General features: G+C 43.0%; 1 long non-coding RNA gene across 1 annotated transcript; it reads left to right on the forward strand.

The window, feature by feature from the left end:
• The first annotated feature begins 11285 nt into the window (after positions 1–11285).
• Positions 11286–17154, forward strand: LOC138917886 (uncharacterized). The gene is made up of 2 exons (XR_011426483.1): positions 11286–11358; positions 15571–17154. It is a non-coding gene; the product is annotated as an uncharacterized lncRNA (long non-coding RNA).
• The last annotated feature ends 1165 nt before the right edge of the window (positions 17155–18319 follow it).

Consider the following 18319-nt stretch of genomic DNA (forward strand, 5'->3'; position numbering starts at 1 on the left):
CTGCTTTAATTTTCAAGGAAGAATGAGAATTACTCTTCAACTAAAGAGAAAATCGAAACCTAAGGAAGCAAACTTGCATGTTAATGCTGCAGCCAGTGTGGGAAGGGGATAGGAGTTGGTCAGGTAAAATCCCTTGGGTTGGAGTTTAACAGCCATGCAAGGACAGAGACAAGATTATGGGCTGGCACAAGGAGCCAAGATGTCTGTATAAAGCATGGACACTTAAAGGACACCTGCAAATTTTGAACTAAAAAAACCATCTGCCCAGTAGCCGAGGGAGATCACAGGGAAGCTCATCTAGCACTGCCTAGGCTCTGAGTGAATAAAAGCACTCTGGGAAATGAGAACCTCTGGCCTAAGCTCCTGGAAAATTAGCAATTTAAAATATGCAAACTCTGTGGTTCAGATACCCCAAAGCCAGAGCCAGTGCTGCCTATAGTGTACCTGCAGAAGCAAATGAAAAGCAAATTACCCCAACTCCCCTTCATATCTCCCTGAAGGGATACTCCCACATTCAAGGCTGCAGGGGATTCTCACAGAAAAACAATTCCTATTAAGGATGAACTCACAATAAAAAGTTATAAAACACAGGAGATCAGGGGACTGGCCCACGGCCGATGGTTAAAGTTCTCCACACTCCACTTCAGCAGCCCAGGGTTGGCGGGCTCCTACCCCAGGTACAGACCTACTCCACTCATCAGCCATGCTGTGGAGGCATCTCACATACAAAGTAGAGGAAGATTGGCAATGGATGTTAGCTCAGGGCTAATCTTCCTCACACACACACACAAAAACACAACACAGGAGATTAAAAAAAATTCAACATGAGTGAGAATAAGAAGACCCAGGTAATAGAAGGATTGGAGGCTCAAATATTTCAGATAATAGAAAAATTGCCTAGAGACTTTAAAATAAGTGAATTTAAATGATAAAAGGGCATAAAAGAAAGAATCATAATCATAAGAAAAAACAAAGCAATGAAAATAGGATTTCTAGAAGTAGAAAAATCATTAATGTTAAAAACTCAGTGAACAAACAAAACAGCAAATTAGATAGAAATGACGAGAGAATCAGTAAATGAGAAAATCTATTTGAGGAGAATTAATGTAGAGAAATAAAGAAAAGACTATGAAATAGACATGAAAATCTTGAAGGAAAAAAATGTCTAACCTGTGCCAAATAGGAGTTTCAGAAGAGGAAAAGTAAAGGTAATATGAGAAATTTAATATTAAAAATACTAATAACTAAGGGGCCAGCCTGGTGGTGCAGTGTTTAGGTTCTCATGTTCCACTTTGGGGGCCTGTGGTTTGCTGGTTCGGATCCCAGGTGCAGACCTACATATCACTTGTCAAGCCATGCTGTGGTGGTGTCCCACAAACAAAGTAGAGGAAGACTGGCACAGATGATAGCTCAGCAACAATCTTCCTCAAGCAAAAAGAGGAAGATTGGCAATGGATGCTGGCTCAGGGCCAATCTTCCTCATCAAAAACCAAAAATAAACAAACCAAAAAAACCAGACTCCTTAACAGCCTCAATAGAGACCAGATGACAATGGAATAGTACATCAATGTGCTGAGCAAAAACAAAACTCATGCTAGAATTCTATAATAGCTGAATTATCATTCAGGAGTAAGGGTAAAATATAGACATTTTCAGACAAAAACTGAAAGAATTTACTGTTTATAGAGCATTGCTGAAAGAACTACTAAAGGATATGCTCCAGAAAGAAGATGTGGGGTAAAAGAAGCAATGGTGTTTGTTTTTTAATTTTCAGTATATTTCTGTTTTTCTGATATATTTCAAAAGTAAAATAAAATTTGTCCATTTATGTACCTATGTTTATCTAATGCAGTATAGCTTCTGGCTACTGCCTTCATAGATCTTGTCCAAAGAATTAAGTCCTAGACTTGGATTAATTCTGAAGATAGTTTTCTTCCTTCACAGAAAGATTAATCTTAATCAAAATGGCCTGAGATATGTGCTTTAAAAAAAAAAAAAGGAAAGGAAGAAGAAAAGCAGAATAGATCCCTAGAGGATGACTCTGGTCAAAGTTTGCGAGTCTAAAACTTCAGAAAGATATGTTTCCAGAGACAACCTCTGGCTGAAAACCAAAGACCATTACCAAAAAATTATTGAAATTCTCCACAAGCAGGTGAATCATCCATTTAGAAGGCAGCCAAGGACTCAGAAGACCTTGTTAAGGTAGATGAATGAGTTGAAAAGAATGCTAAGCCTTTGGTTCACGTATTTTATTTCTCTGACATCTTTGGGAGTAGGGGGAAATATCTTTATGGGACAGTAAAAGTTTGTAAACATATGAAATTAATGAGACATTCCTTAGGGAAATGTAAGAGAGAAGTTTTTGTGTGGAAGATGGGAAGAAGGGCTGTAAAAATGATGGATGCTGGGAAACTGATGTTTAAAAACCTGTTAAGGGATATAACAGTACTGATAAAGAGAACAGTACTATACTGGGAGACAAAACGTGGCAATAAAAATCTTCATTCGGGAAAGGAGCTTTCCAAGGAGAGAGTCTGTAATTCTATCATTTGGCAAAGATTGGAGTCCCCTGTTTTGGGTTGCCAGGAAAGATACTTAAATCATAATTTTTATACTTTCCTTCAATGGAACTTCAGGAAAATGGCCAAATATGCATGATTGAATATGGATCCAAATCTGATGCGATGAGTCGTGCATTATATTTGGGACTTGAATCCTCAATTTGGCTCCTTCCTTAGCTTCTCAGGTCATCTTTTATTCAAGGAAGATTTATTGAGCCTGATTCTGTGCCAGGCAGTGTGCAAGGTGTCCAGTCATCCTACCTCATTTCTCTAGGTCATCATTCTCCTTGGCAATTATTTCACAACTCTCCTCTCTCCTCAACCTTCCAGTACTTCATTTGCCCTCCTCTCTCAAAGCTAATGACATTTTTCCTCATCTCACTGAGAAAATAGGAGGTAGCAGAAAGGAACTTTCACAGTTTCTACCAACTATGTCTACACAGCTATACTCAGCCTGCCCTCTGGTTACAACGCATTAACTGCCTGGGCTCCTACTTGGGGCCAAACCTTCCACAGGGTCACTGGACCACTTCTCTTCTCATCAACTCAAGGACATGGATCTATCCATTCTCCTCTCTCTCCTGCACTCTCTAGGATCATTTTCAACGCCATCCAAGTACCACCCTTGATCCCATATGCACGTCCAGTTCCCGTTTCTCTGCTCTTCTTTGAATAATAATAATAGCAATAATAATAATAAATCTTCTACAAAGAGTTGTCTGTATTTATAGTTGCCACTTTCTCATCTCCCATTCTTCCTTGAAACTTTCCGATCAGGCTTTCATCTCCACGTATTTATAAAACAGCTCTTGCCAAATTCACTGACAACCTTCATGCTGCCAAGTCCAATGGTCATATCTCAGTCCTCATTATTTGACATAGTTGATCACTTCTTTCTTTTTGAAACGATTTCTTCACTTAGTCCTTAGTTCACCACTTCTCTTGGTTCTCCTTCCCATCTCAGTGAATGTACTTTCTCAGTGTCCTTTGCTTTGTAAATGTTCCTCTTCATATTCCTGATGGCTAGGTACTGGAATGTCCCAGGACTCAGTCCTGGGATCTCTTCTCTAAGTGCATACCTTCCCTAGTTTATCTTGTACAATCCCATGACTTTAAATACTATCTCTCCATTAAGAATTTCCAAATCTATAAATCTAGCCTGAACTTTCTCTTGAATTCCAGATTTCATCTGTTTCCTACTTGGCATCTCCACTTGAATATCTAATATAAACATCGAACTTTACATTTCCAAATCCCAATTCTTCATTTCCGTCCCTGTCCCCACCCTCAATCTGCTTCTCATTCAGTCCTCCCCATCTCATTTATCAGTGGCTCCCTTCTATCAGTTGTTTAGGTGAAAAATCTTGAAGTTATCTTTGACTCCTTCCCATCCCTAGCCCACTTCCAATCTGTGGCAAATTCTATTGGTTTTACCTTTTAAATATATTTTAAATCTGACAACTTCTTACCTCCTCTAGTACTACTGACCTAGTCAAAATTACCATCATCCCTTGCCTGGACTTCTAACTGGTCCCCCCTGCAAACTTGCTCCCCTACAGTTTATTCCCCATAGAGTTATTGGAGTCCTTCTAAAATGTAAATAAGGTTGCTTTCCTCTTTTGCTGTAACGCTACATGACTTTCAACTCATTTAAAGTAAAATACTAAATCTTTACAAAAGTTCTGCATATCCTGGCATGTAGTCGTGGCATTACGTCTCTGACCTCATCTCCTCCCACTCTTTCCTTCTCTCACTTGACTGCAGCCAGGATGTTTGTAAGAACAAAGACACCTTTGCTTTCGCCTTTGGTGTTCGCTGCCTGAATGCTCTTCCAGATACGTGCATTGCTTACCCCTTCTTTTCCTGCAGGTCTCTAGTTAAACATCACCCCATCCAAGAGACCTTTACAGACCAACCTATATAAATGGCATCCACTCCATCATTCTCTCTCACTTACCTTGCTGTATTGGAGTGTCTTCAGGGTACAAAGTTTTCTCTGAATTTAGGCTTCATTGATGTGGGACTTGATAATTTAGGGTGGAGTTAAAATTATATATATATATATAGTTTTTGCATCATTTCTTTTCTTTTTTTTTTTCTAAATAAGTGCAAACAAGATGTGAGGGGCTGTTGTGTGTGGTGGAAAGGACACTAGACAGAGATATAGGTGAGCTGTAGTCTAGTCTCAGGCCCACCACCTAGACTGTGTGTCTGTGGGCCTGCTGGCTGACCTCCCTGGAAAGAGGTCCTCTCTGCTCTGAAGGAATTCCTCTGTAAAATGAGGATGTTCAGGAGTGCTGCTGCTGGGAAAGCAGCATGATGTTCTGAATTAGCACCACTTGCAATTAATTCTGTTCCATTCCATCCAATAAATATATGTCAAACATCTACCATGTCCAACCTATATACCTATGTTCCAACAAACAAAAGGTACTCCTCGCCCTCATATCATGGCTCATAGGGGAGAGAAGATCTTGCATATTAGAATTAAAATAAATAAATAAATGAATAAATTGTAAAATGATGTACCCTACCCTCATCTTTAGATGAGAAAACTGAGCTCATATTCAGAGAAGTGAAGTGACTTATTCAAGAATACACGGTCAATTCATAGTAGAGTTGGGGCTTTCCAAAGAGGTCAACAAGTTTAATAACTCCAAAGACAGAATTCAGTTCATTTCCCCAATATTAGCCACTTAAAAAAATCAGAGTTAGGTTCCAAAGTTGACTGCTTCTTTTCTATTTTGATAACCTGTTAGAAGCAGTATGAGAGATTTTATTGGGAGATGATCCTTATATTTTTGCAGCTTGATAGTCTATCTATACCAATACTCAAAAGCAGGCAGGATTTAAATGCCTAAAGATGAATAGCCTGTCCACCTGTGTACACAGTCCAATGTTTGGACAGGATGAGCTATGATTAATTTAAATCAATAACTGAAGAACAGGCCCGCCACCACTCCACCCATCCCGTAAGAAAGGATCATGAAATTCACAAAGGGCACCTGAAATGGCCCATAATAAACAGTCATCATTAATGCCTGGGTCAACACTATCCACCTTTGGTTTAATTTACAAAATCCATGAGAGAGAAAGCCACAGAGGCCTCGACACACCCATCCTAACTATGAAGTAATTTCTCCCAGACGATCAGGGAATCCTTTTCTAAGGAATTCAGTTCCTTGAACTTGACCTTGCTTAGTGACTTCAGAGTGAGGAAGAAAACGACTGCCAGATTGAAAGGGAACTCTTGTTTTTTGGCCAGACTCTGATCAGCAGAGAAACAAGATGATGGCTGTTGAGTGAGGACCCATGAGGAGCCTTCACTCATCTAAAGCTGCAGGAAACAAGGAGCAGCCACGTGAAGCAGCAGGGCTGCTGGAGACTTTGCAAGGCTGTCCTCTCATAAATAAGGTCACGGCATTGCAAAATCTGAATGTGTCTTACCTAAAAAGGGACTTGTGTCCTTACCTGTCAACCCCTTTACTTCATAAATATGTCCTAGAGCTTAAAAAGCACTGGCCCCAGCATTATCACATTGATCTGTAAGGTAGGGTGGGCATCAGGTTTTCATTTTAGATGAGAAAATGAGCTCAGAAGAGGTTCAATGACTCACCCAAGGTCCCACACAACTAGTCTGGGAGAAGGAGCCTGAACCACAGTTGTATACTCTGAGTCTGGTCACTGGCCATTGTAAATCTTACAAAGCAGGACCCACAGCTCATCAAGGTAAGGAAATTTCCCATGTTTACCCCCGGAATGAGTACCAGGGTGCAGGCCTATGATTATTTAGCAATGCCAAGGCGAGCAGTCATTGCTCATTGCACGGACACGTGTCTCCCAGGGTGGCATCCTGCTTCCTTCTTTCCTCTCCCCTAAATGTCTCTGGGACTTGCCCACCTGCTCTTTTCTACTGCTATCACCTGTTTCCCCACTTGGATTCCACTGAAGGAAATGCCACAAAATCTGACACGCACTCGACCCCTTCCTCCCCCCAACCCTGGGAACCAGGAGACTCTTTGAATTTTGGGGAGTTTTGTTTTCAAATTTAATAACCATGGGGAAAAACAAGATATGTTAGTGATGTACCAAAGTTTCCAGTTACTAGAAAATTTAAAAATAATGATCATCGTTTTCCTAGGATAATAACTCTAAGTGCTTAGCATAGGGCCTGACCTACTGGATGCTCAGTCCATGGTACATACCCTCATCATTGTTATAACTACTCTTGGCCATCCAGCTAATGAGAAGCAGAACTAGTCTTCAGAGTCCTTGCATAGTGCTCTGTCTATTAGAGTTGCTTCAATTAGTTGTGATGCTTGAATTAAATAGCACAGGTAACAGAGAGGTTGTGAACTTGGGAGAGAAGGTGTGAGGTTAACAAAGATGGGGCAAATCACAGCTGATCAGCTACTAGGGGCAGGTCATCAAGGTTCCAGCATGGGTGCCAGGGAATGCAAGTCTCAGATGGAATGTATATATTGCTTGGTTCCTTGACAGGGATGAAAAAGCTAAAGGATTTATTTGGCTGGAGAGGAAAGGGTTGATGAGGGAGAGGGACAGAAACTATCCCTTGTGCTGATTGCTCTTCCTTTGGGTCTAGAGTGAAAGGAGTTGATGTGAGAGAGGAAGATTTGGGGAATCAAGAAGGGATTGGAAGCCTGGGAAAAGGGAGAGGTCTCTTCCCTAGCCTTGGACTGCTTCTAGACTACATCTAATCGCATGCTGGCCAAGAAATCCCTCAGCTCCCCCCATTTTGCTCTCCTCTGCTCCATGGAGCACTGCCCCACGCCCACATATTTGTTCCCGTCTCTGTCCCAGATGGCGGCAGAGCCCAGTGGTTCCATGTTCTCCTCAGCTCCTCCCCAACAAGCGTTTTCCAAGACTCCCCTCCCCAGAGGGACACCCTGCCTTCCCCCAGGCTGGCCATGTGGAGTCTGTCTTTTTCCTCCCATCTCTTTACACTTGTGTATTTGGTCTTTGACGTAAGGGCTGACCCCACATGTTATATTACCGTGTGCAGAGCACATTCTGCGGGCGAATGACTTACAGCACATGCTTCATCTTCTGTTCTTTCTATTAGGGGCGTGATTTAGAAGATGAATGTTTATAACATGACCCAAGGAATTCCATCCTCCTCTGGAAAACTGTGTAGGAGAGAATCCTAATGGACAAAGAGTGATGTCTTCTGGGCTCCAGCCAAATGTTTGGACTTGTTTTAAAAAGCGTCTGCACTCACCTTTTATTGTTTATTGTAAACTAGCTACTTCACCATAGTCCCTAGCTCATTCTGAAGGGAGTGGTGACAAAAAAGTGAGCACTGCATTTGCTTTCATGGAGAAACAAATTGCAGTTGCAGTGATGATGTGTTAATTCTGTATTAGGTGACTTCTTGACCAGGCACCTTAAAAGGCCGTGCAGCTGTCCTCTCCTGCATCGCACTGAGGCTGGGCGTGGGGAGCAAATCTGAAAGACAAATCAGATCGACGTGCTGGGCCTACCCACTGGAAGAGCAATTTATTGTCGCTGGAAAACAACTCAGCCACGTCTGCCTCCTGTAGGTCCTTGGGAGGCGATCTGGCATGTTGGAGTGGCACAGGTCTGGTTCAATCACTTGGGGAAGAGACATAACCACTCTGAGCCTCAGTTTCCTCATCTGCAAACGGGGATAATACTAATAGCCTCAGAAACAGACCAGCAGTTTCATCAGCCATGGACTTTAGTCACAGGTCTCAGACGCAAGCCCAAGGTACAGACCTAAGCCAACCACATTGGGTGGGAGACCTAGCTGATGGACCCTCTTCTCCCTCACCGTGAGGACGCTGAGCTTCCTTCTTCAGTCGGATGTCATGTTGGTTGGGGAGATAGGAAATCTAACTAATTAACCATTTTCCCGAAGATATGTAGGTTGTCCTAAAGAATAGACTTAAAGAGATCGTTTCGAATCCAAAGACTCCTATAAATGGAAAAGCTCCACTCCCCCCACCCTCTGGCCCAGTATAATGAGGGCTTATGGGGATTAGTTGTGGAGATTATTTGCAGAGAAATAAAGAGGCCCAATTGACTTGTACACTATTAAAGTTTAACCCTACTCTGAATTTAATAGCACCATAGATAAGAGACATTCAACGCATATGAGTTCCCTTAAATGTAATTGAAAATATCAAATTGGGTGGAATCCCTTAAAATGAAAAGATGCATTTCTTAACTAAAGTTACTTTCAAAGAAATTCCTCATTCTTGGTATGTTAAATGGAACTAATGCAGATTAGGAAGAATGCTTGTACATTTTTATTGGTCACGAGCTGATTTTATTTGTTATAACACTGAAAGAAAAGAGAAGTGGAAATATTTCCCATGTTTCAGTTAATTTTTTTATATTGACCATAGTTCAGATTTTTCCCTGATACTCCGCGGTGTAAAGGCGGTGAAGACATCATCACAATGTCACCTTTTCTAGTGTGATGACATTTTTACCACTAGGTATGCCTCACCTCTCTCCTTCCTAGTGCTCCAGAGTTTGGGTCACCCATCTTGGTCAAATGACAATAAATTTTTGCTACTGTCCCTTTCCAACTTTATTCCACATTTCTCCTAGTTATTTTGTCATCCGTTTTCATTTAATCAGCCCGAATGCCCTCTGTGAAAGATATTATTTTCTCCGTCTTGCAGAAAAACAATGGACCAGCAGAGTTAAGGTATTTCTAAATATTTATAGCTCATAAAAATTACGAGAAGTTTGGTATGAGACCGAAACCCTTGTTAAAGTATGCTTCTTAGGGGAGGCCTGACAGTCACAAACCATAACCTGGGAATTGAAGATAGATGTCAGAGTGGCCTGCCCTGGCCTCTCCCGTGAGGGACCTCTAGGAATCTGGCTGAGAGGTGAAGAAGGGAAATATGTTTGCCCACCCTGCCCTTTCTCCTCCAGAAATTTCCCCCGAGAAGATCACCAACCAGGGCCGTTTTTAGATATCTGACTTTCATCTCTGAGTAAGAAAAAACACACAAGGATTCTTTCTCAGAAAGCAGAACGGATACCCTTTTTCCCACCATCCAAACAGAAAGTGAGGATTGGAGTTCTCCAGGAACTCCCGAAAAACCTGAAGCAAATCACCACCTGCAACACTGCTTAGAAGGTGTCTGTCAATTCCCCAGGGTTCCTCCAGATCTGAGTTCCATCTCCAGCTGTGTCTGAAGCGGGGCTGGTGGTGGTGTAGTTACTTTCCCTTTAGATCAGGCCTGTTGAGAGTTTTAAACCTATTAGTACCAAATTTAGCAATTAAAAACCTAATTTTGACCCTTCTTCAAATCCACTTCACCTAGAAATCCACTACATAAGAGGAAACACAGACATGATCATATTCCCTACCACTCTGAAGTGACCAGGGAGTGGCTTAACTGATGGTTTTTAAACTTTTTTTTCCCCAAAGGAAATATTACGAGGAAGTCCAATACATACAACAGCTACAGGCCAAGAGCTCTGGGTGAAATAGAGGGCTAACAGGTACCCCACCCACACATCCCTGAGACATCCCTGCCGAAGCCCACGGGCTTCACAGAGCGTAGTTTGAAAATCATTGTGTATGTAAAAAATGTGAGAAAGAAAGCCACACGTGAAGAATTATTACTAAGGGCTCCCATCAGCGTCATGGTTGTGCTTTGGGGAATTATGATTCATTAACCAAATAAGAATTTACCGGCATTTCTTCAAGGTACTTTATCCCAGGAACGCTGTGCACATGGAATAGATTTATTGCATTGCCATAGTGGCCATTTTAAATTTTAGCAAATACTGTTCCTTTGCTTTGGTTCTGCTTAAATATTCAAATTAGACATTTTTACTGACCCAGACACTGTACTAGGCTTAATAGGAGTCATCAAAATGTTCAAAACACAGATGTATCTCAGGGAACTCCCAGTATAGACAGTATGAAAAGACACAAATATATATAAGGGGAAATATCAATGAAAAGTGAGTAACAATTCAAGAGAAGTGAAGAGGTATTGCAGGACAATGTGTGGTTAAAGGCCAAAGCCATCATCTGGAAAATAATGGCTTTAAAGACTCAATACTAAGATTGCCTTGTATCACGTCAGCATCCTAATTACAGGATCCAGAAAAATGAAGGAGGTCAAGTTCTGCCCTATATGCCCCTGGTCATGTCTCACCTGGAACGCTGGCTTAGTTCTGGGTATCTCACTTTCAGAGGAGTATGATCCAAGGGTAGTGGATGGGCTTTGATGTGAAATCCTGTTCTGTGAAGCAGGACTGACAGAGTTGTAGCTGCTTTGGCTGAAGAAGGCGGGGCAGTAGTGTGATCCTCGCTTCACCGGGGATTTTCATGAGGAAGAATGTGGCCATTCTCTCTACAATCCTTCTTCCCTTCCATCCTTCCTAGTCACGTCTCCTGTAGGGCTGGCACCAGGGGGTGCCATTTACACAGACAACAGTGTGTCCATAGTCCCTTAGAGCTGTGCAATGCGGTGGCCCAGTCGCTGCCATGATGAAAAGGGATTCGATTTTTAACATCTGGCTCCAAAAGGTAGATAAAAATGAAAAGACCAGAAGACAGGGAGTGAAATTTTGGTTTAGAATACAGACGTTCTAACGGTGGGAGAAGATAGAATAGGTAACTCTAGATGGAAGTATTTGGAAAGGTGTCATGTCCATGCTTCTAAAACTGATAATAATAAGTTAACTGTGCTTTTCTCATGTGACTGACCTTGTGGCATTTTTTTTTTTTCCACAGGTGTTCTCCATCTTAATCATCACTACAATACTCCCATACTCCCAGGTAGGTACTCCTATAATTATCTTTATAGATGAAGAAACTGTAGCTTGGACAAAGTGCTTTACTTTCCTAAGGTCACACATAGAACAAATATAAGAGCTGGCATTTGAGCTCAGGTCTCTCTGATTCCAGAATGCAACTCTTAACCATTACGCCACATGAACTCTCAACAATGAGTTACAAAATCCCATCTTTCTTAGTGTGTTCATGTGTTCAATTGTAGCTGAACTTGATCTACAAATAAAATTAGATCTTGACCTTGTACATCAAAGAGTAAAACCATTTCTGTGGAGCAAAGGTGAGTGAGCTGGATTGGCTTTGCTCTCCCTACTCACTGATATCTATATCTGGGACTCAGGGGTGAACCCACACACGTGGGCTCCAGATGGGGAAAGCTCTCTTACACACAGCGTATGCCGCCAGATCCAATTCCATCACTTCAGGCACCCAATGCACGAAAGATGTGTAAAGGCTCATGCTGGATATTTTGATTTTGTCATTTCTCAACTACCCTCTCCAAAAATAACACCTTAGGGAGGCAAGATGTGGCCTTACAGGATATTTCAGAGCTGCTGGTGGGAGCCGGTGGGAGCGGAAGGGAGCGGAGCCCATCAGAGCACACTCAATGCCCACTGTCACTTTGGAAACACGGAGATGAAAGGGAGACACAAACCCTTAACTGTGTGTGCATCTGACAGCTGCGGCTCTCCCATTGCTAGTGCTGTGTCTGCCGTGAAGACCACGGGGAGGCCTCACCGAGGCCCTGTTAGTGCTAAAACAGATGTTCCTTCAGCACGCACATCTTAGGTGGCCACTTTCACGGGGTGGAAAAGGATAATCTAAACCTTCCTGTTCTTGCCAAAATAACCATGTGTAGGTCTTTGTTCTGCAAGCCTCTGGAACACACAGAGAGATTTCCAAGCAGTGGGAACCTCCTGTCCTGTTTGGTCTTTGCACAAACTCTTGTTCTGCCTATTTCACCCCAGTTTCCTGAAACCCTGGCCATAGGGCTCCCATGGCTGGAGCCTGTGAGAGCCTCCTTTGTAAGGAGAGTTTTCACAGCCAAAGCCATCAAGGCGGGCACTTGGACTTCAAGGGACACTGGGCTTCAAGCCAATTACAGCAACGACAGGTATTGCCTTGGCTTCCCGGGCTGAGAGGTCGCCCCCCCTGCAGGTCTGAGTGGCTTGTCTGGCTCCTTTCCAGGGAGGAGGATGCTAGCATCATTGCCCATGGGCTGCAGCTGGCAGTGCCGAGCTGGGGGAGGCGATGGCAGAGGACCAACCTGTCGCTGATTCAAATGCTTGGCGATTCTTTTGCTCCTTAAGTTGATAGAGAAACAAGTTATGGAGCAAGAAAACTAATCCTCCAAAGCAATCCAAACACAAAAGCGAGAAATTTGTATTCAAACCTTTCTTCCATTTTCCTTCTCCGTGAATTTGGGGTATTTGCAGCAGAGAGAGAAAATGGAATGAGATGGATTTAGAGAATAGAGAGTAAAGAGTCGTGCAAAGGGAGGTAATGTGATAAAGTCAAAAGAAAAATGGACTTAGAGCAAGAACACTCAGATCTGGGCCATGTCTCTATGCCTGTGTGGCCCTGGGCAAGCTGTCTTTCAGCTCTGAGACCTGGGTCTCTAAGATCCCTTTTAGCTGGAAGGTTAAGACCTAAGGGTTCCTGGTTATACAAACAGGATCCTTCCGAGACCATAATTACTCTTATAATCAAGAACTATTTATTAAATAATCACTGTGTGATTTTCTGAAGATAAGAGCAAAAACACATGATCCTTACAGGCTACATGGCTGTGACGTGGCCAAGAACTAGGCTTGTGAGAGTCTGAAAATTCAACTAATTCGTAATATGAACTAATAATATAAAGAATTTGATAAGCCAAAAAAAAGTTTATACCATGGGACAGTGAATGAAAGGGGTCCATGGAGCTGCATTTTCCAACAGAGGACTTTAGGATGGTACCCTTTCTCCTACTTGCTTAAGCCACATACGGATCCTCTGGCATGCAGCACATCCTAAGTGTCTGTATGGCAGAGCTATGTTCCATCGCCATTTGCAACAGACATGAAGAGGTGATGGATCAAAGAGAGGGAGCCCTTCTGGGATTAGCTATCGGAAATGCTGATGACCAAGGCCGCCCAGCTCTACTCGCTGGAGTGAGTTTCCTTTTGTGGATGGCTTTGGTCACCCTGAGGAGACTAAGAATATTTAAGTTAATTAAATAACACTTAACAAGGAGAGGAATCTGAATTCAAGGCCAGGCTGCCTGACTCCGAGCAAACAGTTTTAACTACCAGTCTACACTGCCCGCTTCAGAATTCTGCCAACCTGAGCAGCAGTGATTGTCAATCCCAACAAAGGGAAATCATCAATATTAGTGGTTCTCAAGCCAGGCTGCATGTTAGAATCATCTGGAGAGCGTGGTAAAAATGATCCATGCCAGTTTCCAGTATTCTTGGTTTGAGAAGAGGCCTGGGCATCGGCAGTTTTTAAAAGCTCTCCGCAGTTGATTCTAAGTGCAGTCGGGGTGTGAATCACTCATGTGCATAATGAAAAATGTCAGACTCCAAATAAATCAAACTCGGGTTTGGGGCTGGCTTCATGGGATGTATCCGTAGCAGATTTGAGCTGATTGTTTGGGTAGTGGCTTGTGGAAGTGGACACAAATCTTAGAATGCTCTAGGGGTAGAAGAAGCTCTGGACCCAAGAGAACTCTGGTCTTGGTGAAAATTCCCTGCATGCCATTAGCCTCCATTGGAGAAATCACCCAAAAAACACAACTAGGAATTCACTCTGCCCACAAATACTTACATGGATATTTGTTTCAAGAAGAGAAATTTAACCACTTAAGTTCCCGTTAATGGGTAAACACTTTCTCCCTCCTCTCTGGTTTCCAGGAACAGAGATTTTCCCTACCCCACTTCTGGCCTGGCCACCAATGCCCCATGGAGGTGGAGTGAATTACCTGATGAGAAAAGGAAGGGAATTCTCATGTGTAGCCTGGGCCCTTCCTCCCTCCCCTCCTGTTAGGTGCCAGCTTCCCCTGGAAAGCTCACATTCGCTCTGCTCCATCACGTTCTGCAGCTTCTCTCAGTGGGGAGGCTTAAGTTTTCTAAGACTGCCCACAAGTGTGTAGCAATGCTTCCTAATTCCAGAGCTAGCTATGCCATACATCTTAGCTGCTCTCATTAACTAAGGGGGTATTTTGACCCCCCTTTGCCTTAGTCCTTGTCCATCTCTTAAATAGTTCAGAACTTGATAGGGGAAAGAGAGATGTTATGTATTGACTTAAATAAATCCCATCAGTTCCCTTTAAAATGTCATTTTCCCCCCTCTGCTTCTGCACATAACAAAAGAAACGAGAAAATACTACAAATTCTCTCCCTACCCAAACTATCTCACTATTATGCTACAACCCTCATTATAATGCATTAGCTTTTTCTTGAGATAATAATAATCAAACCATTTGTAATCCATATGTTTCTACCCACTACTGGCAACCAGATCTTCAGGATTAATTGCAGAAACTATACAGAGGTTTTTGGATATTTCTCCGAAAAGCCTCCATTGATAGCACCCAGATGAGTAGTAACCTCAGTCTTCAGTGCTCTCCATGGCCATGTCACGTTTTGATACCTTCTTTCCTAACTAGAAGCCAAGAGAAAATACTTTTCAGATCTTCCAGGGTATGTATGACACGAAAAGCTCATTCTGGTAAAGGGAACCAGACCCTAGTCATCTGACACTAACGAGGTGCCCTTCCTTTGGCTTAAAGAGATCTGGAGGAGGACAGGCAGATAACCTTCAGCCTAAATAAGTAATATCATCACTGCTCTGGAATCTCTCTGAAGCATGCCCGGTTACGGTGTGGAATTCCACAGGGCACGTGTCCCTCTTGGACTCCAGCCAATGGAGTAAGTTATCAGGAGAACGTTGTTATAACATGTTCCCCAAGGACAGTGTTAATCAGCAAGTTTTGGGGTACCTGGTGAAATTCTAGTGCTAGTCAGTTAATCGCTACATACTCATTAATACGGTCAACCTCAGTCATTCAAGAAGTAACAACCAAGTTTGTCATCATTGCCCGCTTAGCTTCTAGCTTGTTCACAGGGCAACTCTGGGTGTCTGACAAGATGAACCTCTTGTTTGAAATACCGAATCCAGAGGATTTTCCCGTGATCTGTTGTTTTCTCTTACCAGCACCTCTACTTCACGCCATGCTCTTGGTTAATTGAAGTTGCTGAAGCCTTGAAGATTCAAGCCTAAAGAATCATGAAGATTCAAGAGCTAAAGGACTCAGCTCTCTCATAGGGGTCAGACGTCAAGGCAGTGTCACAACAGTGAAAGGAAGAGCCCAGATGGCCGGGCTCAGGTGGTAAAAGGCCCTCAGAATCCACCTTGAAGCTCCCACTGGCTTTAGATTGAAAACCATCCTGGCCCCATCCACCAGTGTAAGCAATTTAACGACAGCTTGCAAAGCACTGAGCTTAAACAGAAAGATGAGCACAGGGCAGGAATTTGCACTCCAGAAGACCTGCCTAAGTGTAGATTATTTTTCTATGGAATTTGACGAGAACACACGAAATAAGAATTTTCCTTTTGTTCCTCTGGCCTTTGGCATTGTTTACCTTCTTTTTATTATTCTGAGCAGCACTTAGAGCTCTGGCAGTGTTTCTGTCCTAAAATCTTACTGTCAGAAGGTTATTTTTCAGCGGTTTCAAATCCTATCGGATAGAGTGCGTGCTCTGCCTGGGCTCTTCGCTTTACCTCAGAAGAAGTAAATTTCACCCTTTAAATGACAATGCTGATTGTCTACAGCTTTAAGTTTTCTACACTTAAGCTGCAGGCTTTATGTAAAAACCTGTTTTCCCTCATCAAATTGGAACTATGATAGAACTCTGCACGCCGCTGGCGTCTGGGTAACGGCCTAACACCGTATTTTGGACTATCTCTGTGTTATGTCAGATTTTCACTGCGTGTTGAGTCATTCTTTGTCAATGGTGGTTTTGTCAACTGTGGTTTTGAGGCAATGAGGTTTTAGACTTATTCTTGAAATTTTAAAAATATACAAGCTTTTAACATTTGCGAAGTTTAATTCAGCCCTCTTTAAAGAGGAGCTCAATTTGTTACTATTCCTCCTTCTCTGTCAGGGCATGAGTAGGATAGCATAGACTTTTCGTGCTGCCCTTCTGGAATGTGGACAGAGTATCAATACAGAAAAATGAGCCCTTCAGCCCTGTGATGATTTGTGAAAAGCTCAGATTAATTTAGCAGGCATTTTCTTGACACTCGTGAAAATTCAGCATGTCAGAGGGTATAGCACACTCTAGAGCTGGGCTGCCTGATTGAATCCCAGCTGCTCAGCTGTGGTGGGTTGAATGGTAGCCCCCAAAAGCTCTGTGTACCTCCTAACCTGCCCACCCCCTACTGGACCCTGTGAATGTGACCTTATTTGGAAAAAGGGTCTTTTCAGATGTAAATACCTTAAGATCTTTGAGACACAATCATCCTGGATTACCAGGGTGGATCCCACATCCAATGACAATGGTCCTTATGAGAGACAGAAGAGAAGATACAGGCACAGAAGATGAGAAGACCATGTGAAGATGGAGGGAGAGATTGGAGTGATGCTGCTACAGGCCAAGGAATACCTGGAGCCATCAGAAGCCGGTAGAGGCAAGGAAAGCCTCTCCCTTGGGCCTTTGGAGGGAGTGCGGTCCTGGTGATGCCTTGATTTTGGACTCCTGGACCCCAGAACTGTGAGAGAATAAATATGGATTGTCGTAAGCCGCCCAGTTTGTGGTAATTTGTTACAGCAGCCACAGGAAACTAACACATCTCTTACCAGCTGAGTGACCTTGGACAAGTTATTTAACCTCCATAAATCATTCTCCTCAAAGGAAAACCCTCGTCCCAGGGTTGCTGCGTGGATAAAATTCCTTCACATAGGTGACTGGCTTAGAATAGTGCCCGCACCTAGCACGCGCTATAGATGTTTTTTTAAATCATGGCAGCAGGTAAATGCAAAGGAGCTGAGATGTCAGTCCTGTAAGTGCTGGCTAACAGAGTCTCAATCAGGAATGAGAAAGTTCTGGAGGAATCTGCTTCGACTGGTCTCAGTGCCTCAGCCATATTTCCCAAACAGCTGAAGTATAGGAAGCAGGAGCAGGGTTTCCTGCAAGAGCCATTATTTAAATGCCTCTAAAGGGTGACTTCTATAAGTTTATGTGCTGAGACTTTAAAAGTCTACATGTTAAAATCATGTGTATGATTCATCATACCTCCTGCTCTCCATGAGCTTTGACCCGCCTGCCTGGGTAGCTGTGAGGACTCTACCCTGGAGGTGAGTGACATCTGCCTGGAGATGGGGACCACCGTGGGTTTATAGGGAGGGGATTTGTTAGTGGGCTGTGGCGAGGATTGGTGCCTAGGAGGTTGCAATTCCCGGCCTCTATTCCCCCTTCCTGCTCTCAGCATCAACATTCTATTTTGCTGTGAATCCTGGTGTCTTAGTTCGTTTGGGCTGCTATCGCAAAATACTACAAACTGGGTGGCTTTTAAACAATGGAAATTTATGTCTCCCAGTTCTGGAGACTGGGAAGTCCATGATCAGGCGCTGGCATATTTAGTGTCTGGTGGGAGCCCACTTCTGAGACAGCCATCTTTTCTCTAGCTAGCTCTCTGGGGTCTCTTTTACAAGAGTGCTTATCCCATTCTTGAAGGCTCTGCCCTCATGACCTCCCAAAGGTCCCAACCTCCTAAGACCATCATCATGAAGGTTAGGATTTCAACATATGAATTTTAGGGAAACACAAACATTCAGGCCATAACACCCAGGAAGGAACAAGTCTAAAATGGAAGTGTCCTCCAAGAAGAAATCATAGATGTGAAACCTCTCGTCAGTGAAGACTCAGAAAGTTTTAGAGCTCAGAGGGGCTCTACAAGCCAT

The sequence above is a fragment of the Equus caballus genome, chromosome 15 (assembly GCF_041296265.1).
Source record: "Equus caballus isolate H_3958 breed thoroughbred chromosome 15, TB-T2T, whole genome shotgun sequence".
Classification (NCBI taxonomy): Eukaryota; Metazoa; Chordata; class Mammalia; order Perissodactyla; family Equidae; genus Equus; species Equus caballus.